At 42.3% G+C, this 26476-nt stretch overlaps 1 pseudogene; it reads left to right on the top strand.

The window, feature by feature from the left end:
* Positions 1–20033: 20033 nt before the first annotated feature.
* Positions 20034–25899, top strand: LOC121835683 (annotated as a pseudogene).
* The last annotated feature ends 577 nt before the right edge of the window (positions 25900–26476 follow it).

The following is a 26476-nucleotide window of genomic DNA, read 5'->3' as shown; positions in this document are numbered from 1 at the left end:
TGATGTTTGAACCTAGAAAAACGGTAAAGGCTTTGCCAGTCAGCATGACGTTTCACCACGCTTTGTGCCACAGCCAACTCCGTTTTCACTCCGCTCCAAATTTATTAGTGTTCACTGAGGAGGCATAAAAAATATCTGCAGCCAAGCACCTCCCAAAAAAAACGTGCACTGTGTTTTCTTTATTTTTAATGTACAAACAATATTGCCATGTTTTTTTTTTGTTTTTTTTTTATTAGAAGTGTTAAGTATTGGTATGAAGTTCCCATGCACCATTTGTTTGTGTACTTATCATAATTCGGTCCTAACAGTAAGAGCCCATAAAATTGTTAATCTGTACCACACTTTCAGTTCAAAACACACATTTACGGGTCATTTAGTTATTAAAACCATGGTCCTACTTGTTTGTCAACACACCGCCAGCAACACAAATATAATTGCTCCAATCAACAAATTAAACAATATTAAAGGCATAATAATGAAGATCAAAGCGCGATACGAAAGCATGCTAGCATCTTCTCACCATAGTCACGTAACTAGGGAAGTACTGTAATGATACAAGTTATATTTTCGCTGCATATGCAGGTCGCTTAGACGTTGTACATATATATATACACCTCTACAGCTTCCCCTGGAGCCGCATGCCCTTGCATTACCTGCGGGGCAGCCTCTCCGTGGTCTGATGGTATCACATTTTAGGAGTGCCTCACACCCACGCCTGGACAGCTACTTCCAGCTTATTAATTACCTCAACATAACACTCACGGAAAATTTTTTTATGACTTTGAACAGGGGAACATTACTGGAGTGCCGGTCGGGCAATACCGATGTGCGCCCAAGACTGCCATGTGCGACAAAGACGGCCGAACTCGATCGGGCACCGGTCATTCGCTGCGTCGTGTGAATTCATACGAGTTCGTGATGCAAATGCATCTGATCGGGGTGACACGTCTCTTTGGAACTTCGTACCGCCAGTCGGACGTTTAGTTGCGAAGGGGTATGGCATGACCAAGCCCCATGTGGCTATCACCTGTTAGATACAAAAAAATTAACCTGCCAGGATGCCAGTTCGTTGTCATTTGTTTCGTAGTTTCCTAGCCTCACGAGAGATTTCTCGATCAAGTGGCATATTAATGCGATGGCATTATCAAGCTACTCATCACAGGTTTTTGTATATTTATATAATCTCTAACGGTAGTAGGCAAGGTTCCCCGCAAAATTTATCAGAAAAAAAAAATTGACGTCGTGTTGCCTATGCATTAATTTAATTTCCCCGCTGAATTTAGCGAAAAATTAAATTCATGTGACCAATGCACAAATTCAGTTTCCCCGCTATATTTAGCGGAAAAATTGACGTCACGACCTATGAACCAATTCAGTTTTCTTGAATTCGTCCTGGACGTCGCTCTTAACATCAACCTCTATGACGTCGTCCGCGACGACGTCCATGGCCTCGTAACAAAAGGAGGTAAGCATGTCGAATGCTATCGCAATTCATGCATGCATAACCAACAATAATAGTTCCTGCATTTATTTATTATTTTACCATATCTCCTTTCAGGATGGTTAACACAACTCTATACACAGCTGATTCAGTCGAAACTGCATTATTATTTGTTGGTTTGAGGCTCGACAACAAAAACTAAGACTAAGCGTTTACTAACATAAAAAAAATTATCAATTCGGTTAATTGATATTATATATTGATCCGAATCAACTTGATCTGAATCATCCAACATATAATATTACCATTCGAAAATATTTTCTGCTTGAGAGTCGTGATTTTGGTACAGTCTCATATTAAAACTGATCATATTAGTTTTTATGATACATACGACCCATGATCAAAAAAGCTCCCGGACTTATTTTATGAAATATGCATTAAAAAAATGAAAGCCGTCTGCAATTCCCTGTATTTCCGAATTAGAGCGCTGCTCTTGAGGAGGAGGAGGGAAGGGTACTGAGGGTCACGCGTTCTCGGGAGGGGGGTCACGTGATGTCGGGGGGTCACGTGACCTAAGGGAGGGGTCACATGACCTTCGGAGGTCACGTGAACCCCCCCCCCCCGAGTTCACGTGACTGGTGGGGTCACGTGACCTCCCAGGTCACGTGATCCCCAGGTGGGATTCCCCAGGTGGGGGTCACGTGACCCCCAGGAGGGACCTCCCAGGTCACGTGTCCTCCCAGAGAAATTTTTCCGCTAGATTTAGCGGGGAAATTTTTCCGCTAGATTTAGCGGGGAAATTTTTCTGCTAGATTTAGCGGGGAAATTTTTCCGCTAGATTTAGCGGGCAATTTACCCATAATCCACAGCGCGGTTACGCCGACGGCAGCGGCGACGGCGCTCAAGCTGGAAACGGGTGCCTAAGAGCTGCGCTCTGAAACATTTATAAGTTATTGGAGATTGTCCCCTTAGGAAGCTAAATTTTTCTCACCGCCGTTTCCAATTATGGAAGGATTCTGAGAACTCATCTTCTGGAATGCAGTTCAGCTCCTCGGACGATTTGTCTTTAATTGCGTCAGTTGAGTCCCATCTTCGCCATTTCAAGGGTCTCTTGAGTTTCGGAAGCAGGAAAGAGTTCGCAGGGGAGAGGGACGGTGAGTACGGGGGATGCTGAATGACGGTCAAAGCCCTTTTTGTGCAATAGTCGCGATCGAATGAGCAAGGCAGAATGAACATGTGGGTTGTTTTAGTGCAGCACCCACTCCCCACTTCGCCACAGCTCAGGTCTCTTCCTCCTCACAGGCTCGCGCAAATACATCAGGGTTTATAGGTAACGAAAGCGGCTAATTGTCTCACCTTGTGGACAAATATCGTAGGCAACACCCCTGCAGTCGAAGAAAACTGTGAGCATGACCTTGACATTTGATTTCACTTGACGAGCTTCTGTGGCTGTTGGAGAGGATTGGGCCTGCCATTTCTATGATTGAACTTTTGTTTCCACGTCGTACCCATAAGCCCACGTCTCGCCCCGAGTAATGACACCTTTAAAAATATTTTCATCGTCATTTGCCATTTCGAAAGCTCCTGACTAACCTTAACTCGTTGTTGTTTTTGCTCCTAGGTCAGTAGCCTCGGGACAAACATTACCGCTACATGGCGCGTCTGCAGTTTTTCAGTTAGAATTCCTTGATAGCACTCAAATGAAATACTGCATTCTTCTGCCATTTCACGGATAGCTACTTTACGGTTTGATCAAACGAGAACGTTCATTTTGCCAACATGATCGTTGTTACTCGAAGGTGATGGGCGTCGTTAACAAGGATCGTCTTCTGGCAGTGTTCGGCCTCCTTTAGACCTCTTGTACCGCTCACGACACCGTGATCGACTCAGACATTTGTTCCCAAAAGCCTCTTGCAATACCTGAAAAGCTTTTGTAAAATGTTTACCCAACTTCACACAAAACTTCAGACAAACCTGTTGCTCTTTTTTATATATACATTTGACGAAAGATCACAAAATCGGAAAACACGAAAAGGCTTCTTTCACGAAAAAGTATCTTACTTCACATTAAAAGAAATTCAAAGACGTTTACAAACATCTGTAATGCGAAACTAGAGCGCAGCTCTTGAGGAGGAGGAGGGAAGGGTACCAAGGGTAAGGTATGCACCTCCTCTTCATTCATACATTCCTCTGCTCCTCCTCGCCTACCCTCTTCTTCTCTCCTCCTCCTACTCTTCCTCCTGCAATCCTCTTCCTTTCCTTTCCCTCTCTTCCCGCCGCTGAATTCGTTCATGGGTGACATGACGCGAAGTCGTGACGTCATTTTCTCCAGTAAATTTAGCGAGGAAATTGGATTCATGTTGAGGTCATGCGACGTAAATTTGCCCGCTTAATTTAGTGTGGGACTTCACCCGCTAAATATAGCGGGAAACCTTCTGGAAATTTTCCCTCTAACTTTAGCGGGGAAACCGTGACGTCCAATAATGCAACGCGCCCGGTTACGCCGACGGCGAAGCTGAAGCCGCTCAACCCGGAAACCGACGCCTAAGAGCTGCGCTCTAAAAGGTTGTAGAGGATCTACAACAACTGAGCTTAGGAAGAGTCACAACAACTAATGTTGCCTCCCACAGGCCCTGGACACACACTAATGTTGCCTTCCACAAGTCCTGGGACTTTCTTTTTTTTTTTATCACCCCTCGTATCTACCTAAACAAATCACAGCCTGAGGCACCAGCAATTTCTAAAACACAAAGTTAGAACTAATTACGCTGCTCAAAGTTTATCATATCATATCCTGGATATCCTCATTGAACATGTTTGCATTCATCAACTGGCCCAGAAAACCCCTCCCGTGTTTCTTTTTAGAAAATATGTTTAAAAAAAAGAGATAAAATGTATGTCAATACGGCACGCCCCTCGTATTTCTTAACAATTCCTTCTTTACCCAGCAGTGCAAATTTTGCCAACAATAAAAATCATTAGCTGCCAATTTATCTAGGCAAATTGCTGAAATTAAAATGTGCTCTTATTCAGATGAATTTTCTTCGACGACAAGGGATTTTTCAGAAACTTCTCTTTTTCTTGAGAAATCCTGACATTTTATTTATTTATTTACATTGTATCTACATCGCCCTGTGGGAATTATTGTAGGGGTTTAAGAAAACATCATGACAAGTGAAAAAAGAAAACGTCATTGTTATCAATGGACACAATATCTTCTGGGAGGTCGTTCCACTCTCTCGCGGTTCTGGCAAAGAATGAATTAGCAAAACTGTCTGTCCTGTAAGCGGGAACAGCAACCTTTTTAAGCTGATCACAACGGGAAGAGACGTAGGATGGCTCCATAAGATAGGTGGCTTAATCAATACCTGTTTTGTTGTGAAAGACACTGTGGAAGAATTTTAGTCTTACTTTTTTTTCTTCTACATTCGAGCGTTACTCATCCCAGCATAGCTTTCATATCTGTAACACTAGCCTAAGTGTCATAGTTGTTCAGTACGAAACGCACGGGCTGATTTTGAATTTTCTCTAGTTTGAATTGAATTGAATTGAAGTTTATTTGAGATATGAAATGCCGGGGAGGGAGGAGCAAAAGGTTGCCGAAGCTACCTGACGAGGCTCCATTCCCCTTTTCGGCGCTACAGCAGTCGCAGCAGCAGTGTGGAACTCATAATAAAATTGAAGGTGAAAATATTTTCACAGAAACGGTTTTGACATAAATTAAACACAAACAAAACACAAATTAAGCACAAACTAAACACAAACCAGACACAAACTGGGATGATTTGCCTTAAATCGATTCATAAATGAATGCATAAAATAGTAATCATCTGAATCTGGAGAGCTAGAAGCAGCGGCCCAATATTTAAGCCGAGAGCGTAAAAATGTACTCTTTTATTTCCTTTTTAAAGCTCCGCAAAGAAGAACAGCAATTTATAAAATCTAATACTTCTGAAAATTTGTTTAAATATTCCGGAATCAAAAAGCTCAATTTCTGTGACCCGTAATTTGTGCGAATTCTCTCCTGAAGGAATAACGCATGCCGTAAATTATATGTCGTAATTTTCCTTGGATACAAATCTATAGACAAGGACCCGCTGTTTTTTATCTCTTTATAAATTAATAAGGCTAATTTGAAGTTATATTGTTGCTGAATTGTAAAAATCTTGTGTTTGGAGAAAGAAGGAGCGGTGTGAGCGCAAAAATCTAAATTGTCTATGCATCGAATCGCTTTCTTTTGTAGAACAAGTAACCTGTTAAAATTCGTAGTTCCTGTTGTACCCCGTATAAGTAAACAATAGTTTAGGTGAGAGTATAACAATGCGTAATATAATTGACGTTTTAACCAACATGGAAGAAGCAATGTAAGCCTGCGTAATATGCCAATAGATTGGCAAAGTTTCGAGCAGAGGTGTTCAACATGGCGCGACCAAGTCAAACTTTCATCAAACCAGACACCAAGAAATTTATGTGAGCTTACGTTTTCTATAATAGTTTCTTCAAATGCGATACTCATGTTATAACTAACCGGCTTATTTTTTGGTTTAAAAAGAATATATTTTGTTTACCAGTGTTAAGCTGAAGTTTATTAGACCGCAACCATAGTGATAAATTGTTTAGCCACTCATTCGACAAAAATTCTAGTTCCATCAAGTTCAAATGAGAAAAAAATACATTTGTATTGTCTGCGTCCATGATAATGTCGGGTGTTTGTGGCAGATTAACAATGTCATTTATGTAGAGAAGAAATAACAGGGGACCTAAGATAGATCCCTGAGGTACACCATACTCAATAGCTTCAAGCCTGGACTGCACTCCGTTTATTACCGTATACTGTGACCGTTCTGTTAGATAACTTCGAATTAGCTCCAACGCTGTACCTCTTATACCGTATTTTGGCAATTTTTTTAAAAGAATATCATGCTTAATCGAGTCAAAAGCTTTTCTAATACCTAAAAAAATTCCGAGTGTAAAGATTTTATTTTCAATATTGCTGATTATCTTATCTTTTACTTTCAATAACGCCATTTCGGTTGATTTGTCCTTTTGAAACCCATATTGCTGGTTTACGATCAGAGTATTGGCTGTAAGGAAGCTGGTAAGTCTTGCGTTTACAAGTCTCTAATATTTTTGAAAACAATGGCAAAACCGATATTGGTCGATAATTATTTAGATTATTTGGTGCTCCCCCTTTATGCAACACGCACACCCTAGCAATTTTCATTCTCTCTAGGAAAATGGCTTTGCTTAATACGGCGTTAAAAATGTGAGCGAGAGGCGCTGAAATCAAATTAGACACCGCTTTAATTGGTTCAGCTTTTATTTCATCCTCGCCAGCTGCGGTACTGTTAGCCAAAGCAGTGATCATAGTAAATATTTACTCCTCACATGTAGGAGACAGAAAAATTGATAAGGAAGTCGTGATAAGGGTCCCACACAACGCACGCGTAATCAAGGATCGTTCTTACCAAAAAAAAAAAAATAAGGTGTTTCTTTAACATTCCGTGATGCAGGTCTAAAATTTCGGCGGGTAAAATAAAACATTTTACTAGCCTTTCCGATTGTACATGGTTAAAATTGCGCACAAATAGAAATAGAAAGTTCAATCATTACCAGCTCGTCCAACTAACCACTTTACTTCAGATTGTGCGTTCTATGTGGCTCTTCCAGTTTAGGGAATCCGCAAATAGCACTCCTAGGTAAACATACTTGAATACAGTACATAAAGCGGTCCCGTTGATTAAGTAGGTTTGAGAATCGTGCAACTTACTTCTCAAGAAACGAAAATGTTTGTATTTACTTAAATTTAGGCTAATTTGTCCATTGATTGCACCAAGAAGATAAAATATTTATGTCGGTTTGTAATATGGCAAGGTCGTCTGAACTGTTTATTTCCCTGTATAATACGCAGTCATCGGCGAACAGTTTAATATGAAGCTGTATATTTTCGGTGATGTCATTGATGTATATCAGAAAAAGTAAAGGCCCTAAGGCAGTCCCTTGTGGCACACCCGACGTAACCCGAGTTCATGTTGAGATTGTACCGTTTAGGACAACACGCTGCTCTCGACCTTCTAAATAATTTCGTATCCAGTTCAGGACGTTTGGATCTATGTTTAGGAAACCAAATTTATACAATAATAACTGACGTGGGTCCGTGTCAAATGCCTTTCGAAAGTCTAAGAACACGCAGTCGACATATTTCCTGCTGTCTAGTGAACTGGATATATGATGATAAAATTCTACCAGCTAGGTGTTGCAAGAGTAGCCGCTTCAAAAACCATGATGGGGGGGGGGGGGGGGGAAGAAGTGCATTGAATCGAGGAACGAGTATAGGTTACTATAAATGATGTGTTCAAACAACTTACATGAGATCGATGTTAATGAAATAGGGCGATAATTTTCAACACTGGCTTTAGATCCCGATTTAAAAACTGGTGTGACGTTTGCCATCTTCCAATCCATTGGAACCATCTCCGTCTTTAAAGATTCACTGAATATAACAAAAACATAACGAGCTATAGATTCCCTGCACTTAGGAAAATAACAAGGGAAATGCCATCAGGTCCGACGGCCTTGGTTGCATCAATTCCGCGCAGCTACTTCACGATACCGTTCATGTCAATTGTAATGCTGGGCTTTACGCTTTGCTGTGTTTGGTAAGCCACTAGAGATACCAGATGCGGAGATTCTACCAAAAAAAACGACTTAAAATACGAGTTAAAGCATTCCGCTTTCGCATTATCAGACAGCACTGTAACACCATCCACAGTCAACGCAGGAATAAAAGTGTCTTCCTATTTGTTCGCGTTAACAAACTTCCAAAATTCTTTAGGGTTTTTTTCTGGATTTTCGTTAAACTTGTCAAAGAACACTTTTTTTTTTGTTTTATTTGCAATTTGAGAAGCTTATTGATCTCTTTGTACTTTTGCTCAGTTTGGACTGACCAACTTTTGGAAAGCTTTTTGTAAGCACGTCTCGCTTTGCCTATAAGTCTGCAAGTTTCTACATCAAACCAAGGTTTATTTTTAACGCTTCCTAATTTGTTTTGATGGAATATACACCTTTGCAAGCTCTAAGACTTTATTTCTAAAAGCATGCCATATAATATCGAAGTCACTAATCTCTGATAAAAGACTGAATACATAAAAATAGGATTCAAGCTCTGCATCGATCGCGTCGAAATTACCTTTGCCGTACAAAAATACTTTCCGTGAACACACCGCTTGCTTTCGCGTTCCGGGCTCCGAGAGCTTAGCAACAACCGCGCAGTGATCACTTATGCCGGGAAGTATAGTGACCTCGGATACAAAACCAGGATGATTGCATAGAATCAAATCCAAGACAGAATTCCCTCGTGTCGGTTTTTCAACCATATTGTTCGAATCCAAATACATCAATAATGTCAGCAAACATTGAGTAAGCGTGGGGCCTATCCGTAAAAAAAACTACATCAGACCCATTGAATCATGGCAGATTGAAGTCTCCTCCGAAGAATACGATATCTGAAATTGTTGTCAACATGTCACCCAGTTTGTCTATCGAGTACGCATCATTATCTGGGGGACGATAAAATGTACCAAAAACTAAAGAGGTCCCCTTAGGTAAAACTATACGACACCATACAGACTCAGTGTCGTTTTCGGAAAAATCCAGTTCACTGGTACTCCAGTCTGATGAAATTAGCAAACACACACCACCTCCGTGTCCATTTCTGTCTTTGCGGTATACGGTAAAACCAGAGGAAAAAACTTCGCAATTAGAAACCGAGTCTTGTGGCCATGTCTCTGTTCGCAAAATAACTTTGGGTTTGATTGTCTCGACTAGAGATAAAAAAATCTTCCACTTTATTTTTTATGCTACGGAAGTTCACGAGCAATACTGAGGCATCTACATCTGATAAAGCGGCATTTTGACAGATATTTCTCGCACGGCGCCAATCCTGCTGAATTGGTGCAGCCTTTTTACGAACGAGTAGGCATGCTTTGTTCGAAATTCCAGGCGTACGTGTCTCCGTTGATAACAAGCTTGTCGTAGGTAAGATATACTTTGTTGTTCTTATCTTGTCTTTTCTCTTTGGAATAGTCCCATAGCTTGCGTCTTTTTTCTCTGACAAGTGCACTGAAATCCTGGGAAACGCTGTAAGCAGGGTTTTTGAACTTAAGGGTGTTGCGCAGGAGGGGGAGGGGGGGGGGGGGTTGTCACGTTCTTCGCAATTTTGAAAGCTTGCTATAATCGGCCTACAGCTACGTTCCTTGAAAGTACCTAAACGGTGGGCCCTTTGTATTGAGGTGACATCGATATCTAAATTACCTTTACAGATGCGTTTAACAAGAGTTTTCGACTCCTCCCATGACTCTCACATGGTGTCATCAGGTATGCCAGAAAACACCAAGTTTGCCCTGCGGCTCCGATTTTCAAGGTCGTCTAGTCTTGCTTCCAGCTTTTTTCTATTTACTTTAAGACCTAAGATTCGTTGTTCAGATTTCTCGTTTCTTGCAATTAAATTCTCTATTTTGGTGTGAATTTCCGTTTGTTTGCTTTCAATCACATTTAACTTCGCAAGGACACTTTTTTACAGTCTTGCAGTTCAGTGAACATAGATTGTAGGAGTTCCATTGGTTCCTTAGTTGCAGTACCAGGATTAGTTTCTACGTCGCCACTCAACAAGAGCAACAAGAGCACAAACAGTACTTTTTTTCTGTATTATAGTTTGCGTCTATTATCCACTAGGGAATAAAAGTGTTTATTCCTAGTGCTCGCAATCAAGAATTGGTGGTTGGGTGGAGCTGGCAGGAAACCACCAACAGAACAGAAAGGGCCAGATGGGAAATCACTAACCTGCATCAAGAAAGGTACGTTTGCGTGAGCATATGGCCTTATTCCTGCCAGCATCGAATACATAACTAGCTGTATTCGTGCATTCTAAAGGCATAGAAATTAAATTGCTACGTGTGTATTTGAATAAGTGCACTAGAAATAAATTATTCCTATTCTATAGATCGTACAACCCCGCTACAGTACGTAAATAATGAATAAAAAACAATGATGCAGCCGCAGGAGAGACACATGGTGTCAAATATGTTCAGAACTCACTCATAATAGTTCTAGATTTAGCTATAATAGTAGAACAAAACTGATTATTCTGTAACCCAATATGTGTTGTATTATCCGCAGTGTATCGAAACGTGAGTGGTGGTCGAAAAATACATAAAACCCGAAAATGACAAAAACAAAAATACAACCAAACAAGGATTCGAAAACAAATACCCTTATACGGTCAAATCGTGCAAAAAGACAAGCGAACTGAGAACATGAACTAAAAGTACCAAACGCCGCTAGCAGAATGTTTATTAGAAAACACAAAATACATCACTTAAGGAAATCATTTTGTTTATCAACTAGATGCTTCTCTAATAAACAATCCGTTGAGAGTCATCGCTTTTTTCTGTCGGTTCCTGTTCTTGGTACGTTCTTTTTTCACTCTGCTTCACAGTATGCTGCCGTACAATCTGGCCTACCTTTCAATCCCTTCAAATGGCCTGGACTACAGTGCCGTTTAATGGGCGAAAGGATAGCAGTGCTTTTCTCATAGTAAAAGTAAACTGCTCATCGCCGAACTCTGAGTCGCCACCCAAACGTAGCTTTAGTGGTTGTGACCAGAGGCCAGAATTTTAAGGCTTGCCGTTATGTGATTGAAACGTTATATGCTATCACTGGGAATTTTCAAATATAATGAAGTAGTGCGCGTTACCAACAGCAGACGCCATTCCCTTTCATGTATGTTGGGGCTTTGTGGGCCACCGTCTTCTCACCAAAATATATTAATGTCTATACGCTTCACAAGGGCTGCAAACTTTTAAGGCGAGAGCCTTACTTGTCCTATTGAGCGAAATATCGGAGTAAATGGCCATAAAAACGCGATGGAGCGGCTCACGCCGCTCAATGGGCGACCCTACTTGTCCCATTACCTTGGCGTCGTCCTTGCGGTCGTCCTAGAAGTCGTTCTAGACCTCTAGGGCGACCTCACTTGTCACATTACGTGAAAAACAAGCGCCGTCGGCGTTGTTATGCCCGAAAGGTGGCCATAAAAATACGCCATCTAGTGACGTCATCCTGGTGTCATCAAGCGCCATCATACGTCATCCATGGGATGTCACCGCCGGGACGCCGTGTGCAAAAGGTGCGCTTCGAACTTTATCTCTGCTCGTTCCGTGCTTCGTGCGATGGACTGTGAGGTGACCGCGTCTATATCTACAGCCTTGACATCGGCAGCAGCGTCTACATCCACGGCGACTCCCGCAGGCAAACGTGGCCGCCCACGCAAACACGCCACAGCCTTCTCAAAAGGCCCCTGAAAAGAAAAAGACTTTTTTAGAGCGCAGCTCTTAGGGGCCCGTTTCCAGCCTGAGCGGCGTCGGCGTCGCCGTTGGCGTCGCCGTTGGCGTCGCCGTCGGCGTCGCCGTCGCCGTCGGCGTCGGCGTAACCGCGGCCCTCCCTCTCCTCCTCCTCCCCCTCCTCCTCCCCTCCTCCTCCTCTTCCCCTCCTTCTCCTCCTCCCCTCATTGTGTAGTATGGTCCGGGCGGGTCACGTGACCTCGGGGGGAGGGGGTCACATGACCCGTTTCCAGCCTGTGCGGCGTCGGCGGCGTTGGCGTCGGCGTCGGCGTCGCCCCTCCCCCTCCTCCTCCCCCCGCTCCTCCTCCTCCCCCCTCCTCCCCCGCTCAGGTCACGTGACCCCGGAAAGTGACTCCCCTCCCCCCGCCGGTCACGTGACGGCCCGCCCAAGGTCATGTGATCCCGTCCCCTCGAGGTCACGTGACCCCCCGGACCTCTGCCCTCCTCCTCCTCCCCCTCCTCCTCCTCCCCTCATTGTCTGGTTCGGGGGGTCACGTGACCTCGGGGGGAGGGGGTCACATGACTTCAGCGGCGAGGAGGAAAGCAGTACGAAGGTGGAGGAGGGGGGAGGAGAGACGAGGAGGCGGAGGCGAGGGGAGGGGAGGAGCTTGAAGGACGAGGAGGTGGTAAAGGAGAGGGAGGGGGAGCAGGAGGGGAGGAGGACTAGCAGGCATGATCACGAGGGAGGAGGAGGAATATACCCTCCACTCCTCCTCCTCAAGAGCTGCGCTCCAATTCGGCGTTACAGGAAGTTGTAAACGGCTTTCCCTTTTTTTTTTAAGAATCTCTTTGGGACACGCGTTTCAAGAAATAAATTTTACGCGAAAAAAATATTTTCGAGCAATATTGACCGCGGGAAATTTTTTTTTTCTTTTTCAATCTTGCGGGCTAAGTCCATGACATCGCGGAATGGTCATTTGCTCAACGAGATGGTAATTCGCTCTTTCCACCTCAACGTGAAGGCGAAGCCGATCCACCTCTCCTCCAAGTGCCCGAAATGCCGAGAGAGAAAACAACTAAAAAGGAGGTGACTGTCAGCTGGATCGCGTCTCGCGCATTTAATACTGCTCAAAAAAAAAAATTTCGCGTAAAATTAATTTGTTTGACACGTGTGTCCCAACCGGACTGTTTAAAAAGATTTTTTTTTTTTTTTGTCTGGGGCTCTTTAAGTGTTTTCTCTATGCGTCGTTATCGACGTCGTTGTGCACATCCTCCTCCTGGCGTCGTTCTCGAAATCGTCCTAGAGGTCGTCCTGGACGTCGTCCTTGAAGTCGTCCTGGACGTCGTCCTTGAAGTCGTCCTAGAAGTCTTTCTAGACGTCGCTCTTGACGTCGTCCTAGAGGTCGTCCTTGACGTCGTCTCCTAGGAGTCGTTCTCGACGTCGTCCTAGACGTCGACCTTAAGGTCGTCCGTGATGTCGTCCTTGACTGACTTCCGCCTTCCTGCACGTAAGCAGTCTCAAGTGCTCTTGTGTGATTTTTATTGTGCACCAAATACAAAATTATCGAATTCGTCAAACGTTTGTCTTTCCCCCGGTTGATTCTCCAGAACGTTTTCTGGCAAATACACAACAAGGTTCACATCTCGAGCTTTAGACTCCTTTTTTGAGACGGCGTGGGGTCTCCAGATTTAATTCGGGTAAATGTATTCTGCTTACAAGCAGACTTTGTCTAAAATTGATTTCTAACATCCTCTCTAAGGCTTTGTGTGGTGGTCACAAACACAGAATTTTATGTGTATGACTGATTCCCTTCGGTAGGGCGGCTGGCATGGTGATATAACTTATTAAGAATAAAGCTGCATCGCCTATCTTTCTATTGTGAGGAAATTTAAACACTTCCATCACTAGACCCTTTTCAAGATTTGCTTCATCTGGTGACTGAAAAGAGCATCACTTTTGACAAACAAATGAGGGTCATGAAACTTCAATTGATCGAGCAGTGTCACTTTCACATATAAATGGCTGGTCTGAATTGTTCCTTCGATCAGCTCGTGTCTTTCTTTATTTAAATTAATTGGATGGTGGGAACATAAAACCTGAGCAGTACAAAGCACCGATAAGCCCTTTGATTCAATTTCAGTTACCCTAACATTGATATCTTGCCGCATACTCACAACTAAATTGGTCACTACAGCAGGTGGAATGTCTAACCCGGGTTGGGCTCTGATACTGGAGTAGAAACTTCGACACGTTGTTCGAACGGTAGGTACAACATATGACAAGAAATGCCAAAAACGGAGCATCGCATGGCGGCGCTAACTTTGGGGAGCAGTGTACGTGATCAACAAGCTCTTCGAAAAAGTCTAAAAGCCAATCAACCCATGAGCCAAACTTATGAAGACTACGACACACGTTAAGCCGGCCCCAAGTGCCCGTTATCTAGTTGCCTGATGTATGCAGTGTGCTTGGCCTTTCACATATACTTGCTTTCTTTTTCCTCCTTTATTACAACGTGAGCGTTTTTTTACAACTCATCCAGCTGTCTCGTGTGATATATTTCCATTCATAAAACACAAATAATCTACACCCCACGGTGCAGAGGTTTGGGATGGTCTTCAAACTTTCACTGGAATTCATGTCAGACATTCAAACTCAAAATGTCGTAACAGTCATAGTTACCGACAGAAGCACGCACTTCTTGATACCCTGAGGGAATAACAGCGTTCCGTTTCACACTAAGCACAACCGCAGCGGTATCTACAACCCGATGCAGCCAACCAGACAGCGCCAGCAGCGAATTCTCACGACACAGACAGTCATTGCACGTTTGCTATCACCGGCTTAACCAATAAAGCGCAGTGAATATGGCGTGACCCTGCACTATTTTCTGTGCGTTATTGGTTTAGCCGGAGAGAACAAACGCACAAAGAATATGAGTGCCGTGAGAATTCACTTTTCGCGTTGCTTGATTGACAAATCGCTGCGGTCTGACTTAATGTGCGTGGAAATAGAGAGCTGTTCCAATAGATACTACCTACTTTGTTGGAGCAAACGCAACCAGACTGCCCAAAGGAATGCTTGTCGGTGGCACTTGAATCTGTTGACGAAGAAAATGTCAAACTTTTACAGGGCTTGTAGTACACCCTATTTTTAACTCCTTTTTTTTTATAAAATCATAACGTTTGTGTTGCTATTATATAATAACAATATTATTCTTGTAATTCTAAATTTCTAAGGTATTCAATATTATCGCCAGAAAAGCAAAAGAGCTTGCCGCTCTGGCGCTTTATTAGATAAACATATTTCTTTTGCAATTTCGAAATTCTATTAGTTTTTGCAGGGTAGGTTATAATTTACGCGGTGTATTAACAATAGGTCTAGGGACTTTTTTGTTTTAATTCTGCATATATAAAAAAATTATAAACTGCATTAACGTGTTTAATAACGACAACATTCACCCAACCGTCATGTATTTTCTGCGCTTTGACCCCCCTTTTCGTTTCAATGATTAATCAAATCATAGCTCCCGTATGATTAATTATTGAAACGAAAATGCCAAGAGCTGGACTTTCAGAGCAAAACAGCAATGCAACGTTGTTTTTTTTACGTTCGCGGTTGGAGTAAAATGCCAAACTATTAACGCCATTGTTTTTTCATGTTTAATATAATTTTATGTGCATACATCATAAGACTCTTTCGAATAAAAAAAGTCAACTGCGTATTGGTACATCTTTTGCGTCTGACTAAAACGCACTTCACAATTAGCTTTCCCAATGAAAAATGAACAGAAGACCATTCGAGCTAGGCACCCTCTGAATCTGCTGTTCAGAATGCGAATCCAGTTTCCGGCTGCAGCAATTGCCTGGTATCTCTCCTGCGTTTGCTGTCGAGCGCAAAAAAAGAACAAAAAATATATATAAAGACATTTTTGTGTTTTGCGAGTTATGCCGAAACCAATCTCTTCACGTTGAGCAGATTAGCGCCGAACTAGAGCCGAAACGAGGCTACCAGTGTCTGCCGTGTCTGCACATTATGTGCAATGGAATGTCCATTGTTCCAATGAAGCGGAAGCGTGCTTACTTACTTGTGCGCAATGATATCTGTTTGCTTTCAGGCTTATAATAATAGATTCGCACTGATTTTAGTTTTACATTTGACTTTTTTGGGTACCGGACATTTCATCGAAAGCCGTTTTATCGAATGAAAGGACATTTCATCGAACGCCATTTCATCGAACGCCGTTTCATCGAATCGCTAAGGGCCGTTTCATCGAATTTCTCTGTACCGAGTTTTGGGGCATAAAAGTGCTTTATCGATGTTTTACATTGTATTTGTTAGGGCCAAGGTACTCACTTGTGAAATTGTTTGGAACGTGGTGTCAAATTACTAGAAATAAAAACAATTGAGTATGCGACTTACTGAAAAGCTTTACTCATGTGCATGACTGAAACCATGACACTACAGGAAAGGACCCACACTTAACACACTTTTAAGTGTCTGTGTCGTTTTTTACCTGCTGTCTCGGGGTTTCAGAAATGTGTAATTCCGACCACCTCGTTTCCACCCTTACGCTTAGTTCAGGTTTATTCACGGAAAACATTTAGCTGCCAGGACAGCACGCGTATAATATAACGAAACTCTACCAGGAGAGCACATGAAATAAAATATAACGATACTCTGATGATCAACTTCCATGCTCAGATTAAACTTATCTACGTTTTTGTGTTTTTTTCAAACTTTATAGAGACAAAAGGTGCACAAAGTGCCTGCCAACATTGTTTTGGGCTACACCTGGATTGGAATCACCTCCCCTTCACTGTCACCTTTATCACCGACCCTTTTGCCTATGAATGATCTTCAAGACGCTTTCTTAGGAAGGCCACCCCGCGCCAGACAACAGTGAAGCCCTGTGTGAACTCTGTCACCCAAGGAGATCCCTTCCGGATCCTCACATAACCCAAGGCTATACGTACACGCTGTCAGACAATAAAACACTACCCGCTTCCCAAAAAGCACATCGTGCTTTCTGTTTTTCGTCTCAATTTTTAATTGTTTCATGTGACATGGAGAGGGGTCATTGTTTCATGGAGGCTTCCTTCTCGAAGCAGGATACGTTCACGATGGAACTTATAAAAAAGGGGAGAATTATATGACCTCGTGTATAAAAATTAAAATAAATTACAAAAATAATACAGGCTGTGACGGCGTTCGATGAAACGGCTTCGATGAAACGGCGTTCAATGAAACGATGTTCGATGAAATGGTGTTCGATGAAACGGCTTCTATGAATGCTGTTCGTGTCCTACGTTTTCGGCGGACGTTAGATTGGGCTATATTTAACACGATCGGTCGGCTAATTAACTAAGACTTCTCAATAAACTTTTGAAGTGGTTTTATTGTTCATGTTCTAATTGCAGTTTCAAAGCCAATCACTAATAGTGGTTAGACCAATTCACAGATTTTGCGAAAAAGCAATGCTCTTTAAATATTTAGGTATACGTTTTTTTTATGTTTCGCTGTAATTCTAAAACGTTCTGAAGCTCATTATCAAGGTACAAGAGTGACGTACCCGTGCCAGTAATGTCTTCTTTAGACAGTTTTACTATAGCACTGCTGGCTCTTCCGTACGCGATACGGAGTAGTAAAGCGTACAACTATCTGTTCAGAAAAAAAATCGGAAGGGTTCAGGCGAGCTGTTGAATATTAACCATGTTAAATTAACCTGAGACAGGGGTAGAAAAGAAACATCAAAACGTAGAAGGGACAAAAAATAAACAGGACGACGTCTCAAACTCAACTAACTCGTTTATTTAGTACTCCTTCTTATATAATCTCAATCTCAAGGTCATCTCCACGAACGCAAAAAGACGAAGTCTATACAGTTCAAGCGCCACAGTCTCCATCACACAATGCAAAAACGTTGACAACCTTTACAGGTCGATGCGATACCCTCTCCACATACAAAAAAAAAACGCTGAAGCGGTAGTTGGGCCAATACACGTGGAAAACCAAACAAAGCAAAATATGTTTTACAGGTTTTTGGAAAATCACAAGCAGGTCCACTTCAAACAACCTAAATCGCAAAATGAAAAAAATTAATAAAAATAATTACATATTTAGAAAGCTTTTTGAATTGCTTCCAAACTGTAGTAAAGCCTGACTTACGCAGTTGCCTAGAGACTTTATTCGCACGGTCTCCCTTACTACTCTCTTTACATCTTTCCTCTCTTTGTGTATTATTTCCGTCTCCGACCAGAGCGCCGTGCAGTTGTTGCATTCATGAATATGTCTTGCTATTTTTGATTTTTGTACATCGTTCTTTACATTTCTTTACTGTTCGTTTAATTTGTGATTGATGCAGCGTGACATCTGTCCTACATACTTAAATCCACACTCCAATGGTATCTCATAGACAACACCAGTCTCGCAACATACCAATTTTTTCCGATGAGCCTTTTTGTACTCACTCACGCCTTCTCGAGGATTCCGAGTCAAGAAGTCCAACGAGTGAAAAAACATCCGACGCGTCAAAAGATCCATTATTGGACCTTCTAACTCGTTGGGCCTTCTGACTCGTTGGACCTCTGACTCGTCGTGGATATTTTGACTCGTTGGATCTCTTGACTCATGGACCTTTTGACCCACATTGGATCTCTTGACTCGTGTTTGGCGAGTCAAAATACCCAACGAGTCGAAAGATCTATTATTGGACCTTTTGACTCGTTGGACCTCTTGACTCCATGCCCGATCATTGGGAGAAAGGGGAAGGGCTTAGAAGAAGTGCAGGAAAAGAAAGAAAAGCAAAACTACGATCAATGACGGCTTTCGGGTAACAACGAGGGGGCGTGACGGTCACTGCACTGCAGCGGGGTGGGATCCCGCGACTAATAACAAAGCAACAAAAAGTAAAGCCGTTTACAAGTCCCTGTAACACCGAATTCGAGCGCAGCTCTTGAGGAGGAGGAGTGAAGGGTACTGAGGGGAGGGTATACCCCTCCTCCCTACTCCTCACCTCCTCCTCCTGTCAGCTACTCCTCCCTCCGAGCGGCGTCGCCGTCGCCTCACGAGGGTCACGTGACCTCACGGGAGTCATGTGACGTCACCAGTGTCATGTGACTTCACAGGGGTCACATGACGATGACGTCATCAGTGACGTCACTGTTGACGTCATTATCACTAGTGACGTCATCAGTAACGTCATCAAAGACGATGACGATGTGAATGCCGGTGACGTCATCATTGAGGATGACGTCATCAGTGACAACGCCGATGACGTCATCAGTGACGTCACTGATGACGATCAAGCCCAAAGGCACATTCTGTGTGAAAAGGGGTCATAGAGAGAAATAAATGACTTACGTGAGTGATAGGACACTGACAAACGAAAACTCATTTGCACGCTGGGAGCCTTATTCGACGTTAAGGTTATGTATAAAGTTTAAGACATAAAAGTATAATTATATATAAAATTATAAAAGAAAACAAAAATCAACACTTAAACTTCCGCTTTACAAGACAACTTCAGGCATTGTTTCTCTCTTTGCAGCACGAGTGTGCGGGCTGGTGATCGAGATTCTTTAAACTAAAATAAATACGTGTTAAAAAAGAAGGATATGACACAAATCACGCGCGTTTAGCATGAGTGATGCTGTTGTTTCATAGAGTTTTTTTAATAAATTTTGTTTTTGTTTAAAGTTTTCTATGAAATTGTAGCCTGACCTGCTTTGTTGAGCTCGGTCTATTTTCATGTCCCACCGCGTATTAGCCGTACTCACATATTTTACTACCTATATGCACTTTTTACCACTTCCACCCGAATTGTTATAAGAACGCAACCTAAATTTAACAAGTTTTATTGTCCCAAACTTTAAATATCATTGGTGCAACAGCATGTCGTTGTTATCTTTATTGTGCGTTACCTGCGTTCATGAATGTCTGTGTCAATGTTTCTTTTTTTAGAGTTGTATTATATTTGTTGTGCATCACAATAAGGCGTTGAGCTGTTACAAACCTGTTAATATAAAACTCAGTATAATTATGCGTGCCAATTTTCAGCATTTAAATTCACTGCACACTTTCAGAGACAAAGCGGCAACGACTATCTTCCTGATTCTGTTTACAACGGCTGTCAAAATATTATGCTTCATTACTTTTAACATAAATATTAATTACTCTTTATTATATTAAAAACGCATTACGCAGTCATAATATATACTTATTTAAGAATTTCTTTGATATGTGATATTGCCGGGATATGGCGCCAGGTTGCACTTACCTCTGCACAAGTGGAAATCAAAGCGAAACCAATACCCAGACGAAAGAATACCAAAATGCTACCGTGTGCGTTGTAAGTGTACCTAAGCATTTTAACACCTTGTTTCCAACTGATTATTTTTTGTTTGTCACCCTTAACTGCAACCTTTAACTTTAAACTTTGTTTTTACGTTCTCGGGAATTTTAAAGTAAATTGAAGAAATCCTAAGAACGTTCTTTGAAGCTTCATTGTGTTTTTAAATATCTGATCAACAAGCAAGCTCCCTCCGTGTTAGAAATCAAGACATGACTTGGCTTTCAATTTCCTGCAACTGAGCATTGTTTGAGCTCATAGAAGTGTCATTCAGTTCTGTCAAATAAACCAGAATCAAAATAATGAATGACTAACAAACAATAAACGTTCTTAACAACCAAAGATAATGAAATGTTCTTTAATTGCAAACCACGTTTTTAATCCCTCCTGGGATAGCTGACTCTTTTGGTGCGTGCCTATTGTAGAAACTATTGTACTCCAATCTTTTCGCCCCTTATCCCTCTTAAGAAAGAAATATATGCAACACCAAGCTGCAGAAAAAAAAACGATATGGTTATTGAATTTTTATAAACGTTTGCCAGATGGTCGCGAAATTAATGTTTTGACGCTGCTGATGAATCATCATTTAACACCACATATACCTTACTCACAATAACGGAATGTATCGCAGTAACCCTTTTAGTTAATTGCTTAAAATAATTTCTGTAGAGTGGAATTACGATATATTGTGCAGAATCAATGTACCACTTTGGGTCGTTGCCGTATACGCGACTGTTACCATATAAATTCAGTTTCAGAAATTTTGTATGAAGCAAAATGAAAGAATATCAAATGTATGCATCTTATTTGTAGTAAGCGAACTTAAGATACCATTTTCTGCCGGCAGGCTTTTGACGACAACAATGATACGAAGCTGGATCACGTTGGGACTTGCTTTTGCGGAGAATGTCAGCGACATACCGAAGAATGTCCGGAATGTAGCAAATGTGAGAATAATTTATATGCAAACCTAATATTTAAAGATTAGTTATGCCTGTATAAAATATTTCGCAATTAACTTTTTGAAAGTATTGCTACGCGTTGCTCATCTATGCCCATACCAGACACGCACGGTACGTTCTTGGTTAAAGTTATCAATTTAAACTGCTCATTCTGGCTCCGCTTTGAAAATTGATATAACCTGCTTATATATAAAATATGCTCCGCCAATGTTGACATTGGTGGGACATTCAATATATCTTGTAGATATATAAACTAACTATTTAAATGGTGTCTGCGAACAGCAAGGTTCATATATTACACTGGAATTTGGTATAAATGTCTCCTTAAGTTGAACCAATGTTTCTCTGGAACGGAATCATTAAAATATTATAATACTGTTTATTCGAGGGCCGATGGGAGGAGCATAAAATATGACGGTTTTGTTAGATTCACGTAACTAAACCAAAAAGAGTGACGCGTAATGAAGGCATACGTAGTTTTGTGCGAGTTTAGCGGATACAATTTGATGCATTAAAGCTCGTGATGTGGGCAACATTTGTGAGAAATATTCACAGTGCATTTACCACATGGCTAATCTCTTTCAGTGAAGGCTCGCTTCAAAGCTTTATTAAGGTTATATACCATGTGGTCTTTCATTAATTGCACACTTCTGTTTTTTAAGCTGTCAAAAAGTTATAGATAAACCTGTTAAGCTTCGACAAAAAATATTTTTTCCTGTTTCTTTGAAATGAACATTTGTCATTTGAAAACAACAGTTTTGGAGTGCCGCTTTAGGGCTGCAAAAGTAAAAACTAAACGAGTTTTAATTGGTATGATGTTCTATAAAGCGCTGAAATTATGTGTCGAATCAAACATTGTTTTAAGAGCCCAGATATTCTGCGATATACTAGATTATCTATATATATTTTTAAGAAATGGCTTTTAAAGTATATAATAAACGTTTTCCAAACAATCTTCTCCGCATGCGCACCATTCTTTTTAAAACAGCGCCGAGAGCTCTAATTACTGTCTGTTTACGGAAATAGAGGTGGCGGATGCTCCCTGGCGACATGAGCTACCTGTCCACTCTACTCCGCGCTGAGAGCGTTAGTTTTTCAAATGAGTAGTATGTTTTTGCGTTCAACGTAAATAGCCTTCTCGGGAAGCTACGCTAGCCATGTATATGGTAGAGACGTTTAGAGACAAATTCGGTACAATTGAGCCCAGATCTAGTATTATAGCCAAGCGATGTGTCCCCAATACGTTCTCCTTTGCGTCGCTTCGATCTCAAATTTGCCATTCTGTTCCGACCGAAAGCGTATGAAGAGACTGGAAACTAGATTAAAATAATTCGCGATAATTATATGACTAATAGTTTTCTATCTAAACATGATGGTAAAATGGGAAGGGACTACCGGAACGTAGGTTGGGTTTGTGCCGGGCAGCCAAATGGTGCTGCAATCCTTTGCCCGAGAGAAGGGCTCACTCATTCGTCCATTCATTCACCTAACTCCCCCCCCCCCCCTATACTGCGTCCAACACTAGCTGACAGGGCACTGGAAGCTATACCGGCTTGTCGTACCATTCAATGGCCTGGTTGCATCCTTTTACCTGGCTTTATGCGCGCGAGTGCGAGTATGCTCACAAAGCGTCGTCACCTGATGCAAGTCTAAACGGTGACTGATCCACCGAGCACGCAGTACCCACCGCACTGCGCGGTGGTACTGCGCAGTGCCACCGCTGCTTAGCGGTAAACGTAGCATAAGCGAAGTGCTTCCGCTGACCGCTGATATTTTCTGTATTCGTATCACGACAAACGACCTCGAACAGAAATGGAACAGTCTTCCTGAGCTTGCCGGCGAGTTTCATCGATGCCCTACGCTGAACAAAGTGAGTTTACGAAAATGATTAATGCTTATGAACTTAAAATATGTGATAAATTGGGTTGTAACGCCTCTCACTCCTACACTTACTTCGCCGAGTTTTGCATTAAGCTGCCTGAACACCGCAGCAGGCTGACAAGTTTTCTAGCAACATCAATATCATGCGGTAAACAGGCAAATCAGTGATTGTTGGTGTACTTTCACAAAATATTTCCCTTTCAAACCATGAAATGTCTAGCCTATTGTTGTCAAGGTTGAAACGCTATCTGTTATGTTATCAAGAGTGATTAGTGGTGCTTTATCCCTTTAATTCTTTAGAGCACTCCCGTGGAAAATTGCCCGTATATTGCACGCGCGTCGGTAAGCGAGCGCGTGCCTGGCCATATCTGCACGGACACTCATAGGTCGGAAAGAAGGGATACTTCTACGGAATCTACCAGGATTCAAATTCCTGCACAATGAGTATTATCAAACACGTGCCCCTGAGTTGCGCAACCGAAAAGTCCTCTATTTTGTTGAGATGCGGTTGAACCCCATTGTTAAGAAACATTTGCACTCAGCTTATTTTTAACGAAGTTGGTAATAGACCGATCTCACCAGGAGTTGCGCGACGCCACCGCTGCCGCGGTGCATCCTGGTACCTGTAGTTCTCCCCAGTTTTCCGGCCGCGCAATGTACGCCCGGCGTTTGGAAGTTTTCGGGTTAGCACGAGACTTTTAGCCAGGTGTGTTTACTCATGGTTTTCAATCGGTGGCTTCACATGTTGTATGCCACGGAGCTATAATAAAAGTACCAGGCAAAAAGGCATCGGATATTATGTCTTCCCGCAAGAAGGAAGCATGGCAAAGAAAGGTCAACAGAGCCGGACAGAGCGGCAGGGAAAATAGCGTTTTACGATTTGTTTCGCGATTTGCTTCATAATTTATATCCAACCTGTTGCACGTCAGCTAAAATGTGTAAGATTACAGGGCTCGAGACATAGAACGTGCCGAAGTGTTCCGTAGGTTGGAATATCTCTGACCATTTGCTCCGTAGCGGTCTATCTCAAATAGGACCTCCGCACTGCTTTGTGGAGGCCGTTTTTAATACACTTCTTGCTCGGTGTATTTTGGTGGTTATAACTGTTATTGCGACGACATGTTTCAAGCACAACTGTGCTTCAAAAGATCGGGACAATCACTAAAAAAGAGCAGCTATTCCGATATGCACCACTCGAAATAAAACAACCTTTTCGGAAGCAGCCTTCATTTTTTTTTCCATACAAACGTGAAACATAATACAATTTAGAAGTTCAACACGTACTTACCGCCAAAAAATGTAACAAACGAACCTCATTCATTTTGTGGTGGTCTGTTAGGCTGGAATTACTGATTCATCCTGCATTAGCACCAGTCGAGACCGCAGGAAAAAGCTTCCTCCGTCGGGCGACTGTTAGCGTTCGGATATTGCGCAAACAAAATAATACTGAATAGAAACTGTGCACGAAAAATTATCTCCACCCCAAGCTTTCAGGTATCTGGCATGGTTGCTTCTTTTTTGATAGATGCCAATTATTACGGCGCGTCAGGCCTGGCCTTTCTGTAGATCAGTTCTTTGTGAGCAGGCTTCTCCCGCTGTTCATCTGTACTCTGTCGCACAGGCTGTCAACCAGAATGAAACAACTTCTAGAAAACTATCGCTGACCGAGAAAGTCTATTTAGCTCCTCTTACTTGATGGCTGATTAAACGTTATGCACAAGACTGAGCACCACCAAGCTCAGTTTTTTATCAGATTTGATGCTGTTCCGTGGTGCTACACCGAGCCGATTGTGCCTCGAATTTTCTTGTTCTTTGCTATTGCACTAGATGTTCACTTGTTTGCAAGGTAATTGAGACGTCCGAGGAGTCGAAATGCTCGAGTAGTGGCGCCGTTGATTTTTTTTTTTTTTTTTTTTTTTTTTTTTTTCGCGGCCGCACTGGGATTACCGCGTGAACGGCAGTGGGCTCACTTGTTCACTAAGACGAAGAAGCAGACGACGACGAAGCAGACGACAAGGCGATCTTAAAGCGATAAGAAGATTGAAACTGCTTTTCTGCACTTGCTGAGGAAAGCAAGTCATCACAAACAACATAATCTTATGAAGTAAAAACATGCAAGAGAATCAAGGTGATACCGGGGCGTGCCAAATGATAATCTATGATGATGTACGTACGCGCAGCCGTATGTTGCCGGGAAGCCGGGAACGGATGACTACAAGTAGCATGGCGGCGGCACCACTTCCGGAATGTGCGCGCCTGCGCAGTTCACTTGGTGGCATCGGTCTATTATAGTTTTGGTGAACTTCTTAACACATAAGCGAGATTGCGTCGAATTTTATACCATAATTATAATGAATACTCAGCGGCCAATCTACTTACTAACGCATACAAAGCACACTTCGGTCGCGCTGAAGCCTATTGCAAGCTCTAGATAGAAAGACATATTTAACCGCTTCCTCATGACCACTCTACGAAATTTCTTGCACAATTTGGGTGTCACAAAAACATTATTTCTGCGTTTTCGACGTTGACGTGTCAATAAAATTACAAATTACTAGTCTGGAATGCACGCACAACTCGGTGTTCCGAAAGGCTATATACATGCGAAATTTCGTAACGTTCTACACGGAGACAAACATTTTTTTCTTCTTTCATGTCAGCTGAAACGACCATAATGAAATCACTTGTATTACGCTACTATTAGAATGTTTGTTCTTCATCAGTCTACCTTGTTTTTATTTTATTTTTTCCAGTTCTGAGACGGCAAAGAGGGCGCCTGCAGAAGTGGATGGTGTTATAAAAAACGAAGTTATCAACCCGCATTCTTTACGGAACTGAAACGGGAATCGCCTCTCGCGAAGGTGTGTCTCAATAAAAAAATCTCTGGTTCTGAACTCTCCCGGCTGCTATTCATTACAAAAGTTTTCTAAATATGCCTCCTCTTGATGCAATTGCCCACAACTGCCCACAATTGCCCACAATTGCGGCCGATTACGATTCGTGTTGGTCTTGTGTATGACGTATCACGTAGATCCTTAAACGCTGTATCAGCCTTGTCGCGTGGCACTTTCGTTGCACTCTTGACACTGGCGCGTGCAAGCCTGGAGATACAAGACGAAGTTTTAGGATGTTGGCTATGTGCTGCCGCTGGTTCGATCCTCAAACTTCGGATTCGAAAAGCGTTTGCGGTTTCTCTAGTTATACGACTCAAAGCTAAGGTGATAAGCAATTATTCATGTTTATTTAATGCCTCAGATGCACCGAAGCGAGCGCACATATGGTCATGAGCATGCGAAAGCTCCCCAATATCACAAAAGGCCGTCCTACTGAATTATGATTTACCGAAGAATACTGCTGTTACCTTCACCCTAGCAGAAACACACAACCGGCTGAAACAAACGTCGGTATCGTAGAGAGAAGAACACACGCGGCATCCGCAGATAACACGGTTCTAAGGACCCGTGCCGCCAAATCTACGCAGTTGATTTGGCGGCCGCATCAATCCGA

This window comes from Ixodes scapularis, unplaced genomic scaffold (assembly GCF_016920785.2).
Source record: "Ixodes scapularis isolate PalLabHiFi unplaced genomic scaffold, ASM1692078v2 PGA_scaffold1__304_contigs__length_218370807, whole genome shotgun sequence".
Classification (NCBI taxonomy): Eukaryota; Metazoa; Arthropoda; class Arachnida; order Ixodida; family Ixodidae; genus Ixodes; species Ixodes scapularis.
The sequence above is the reverse complement of the archived record's forward strand: the minus strand, read 5'-3'. Positions and strand labels throughout refer to the sequence as shown.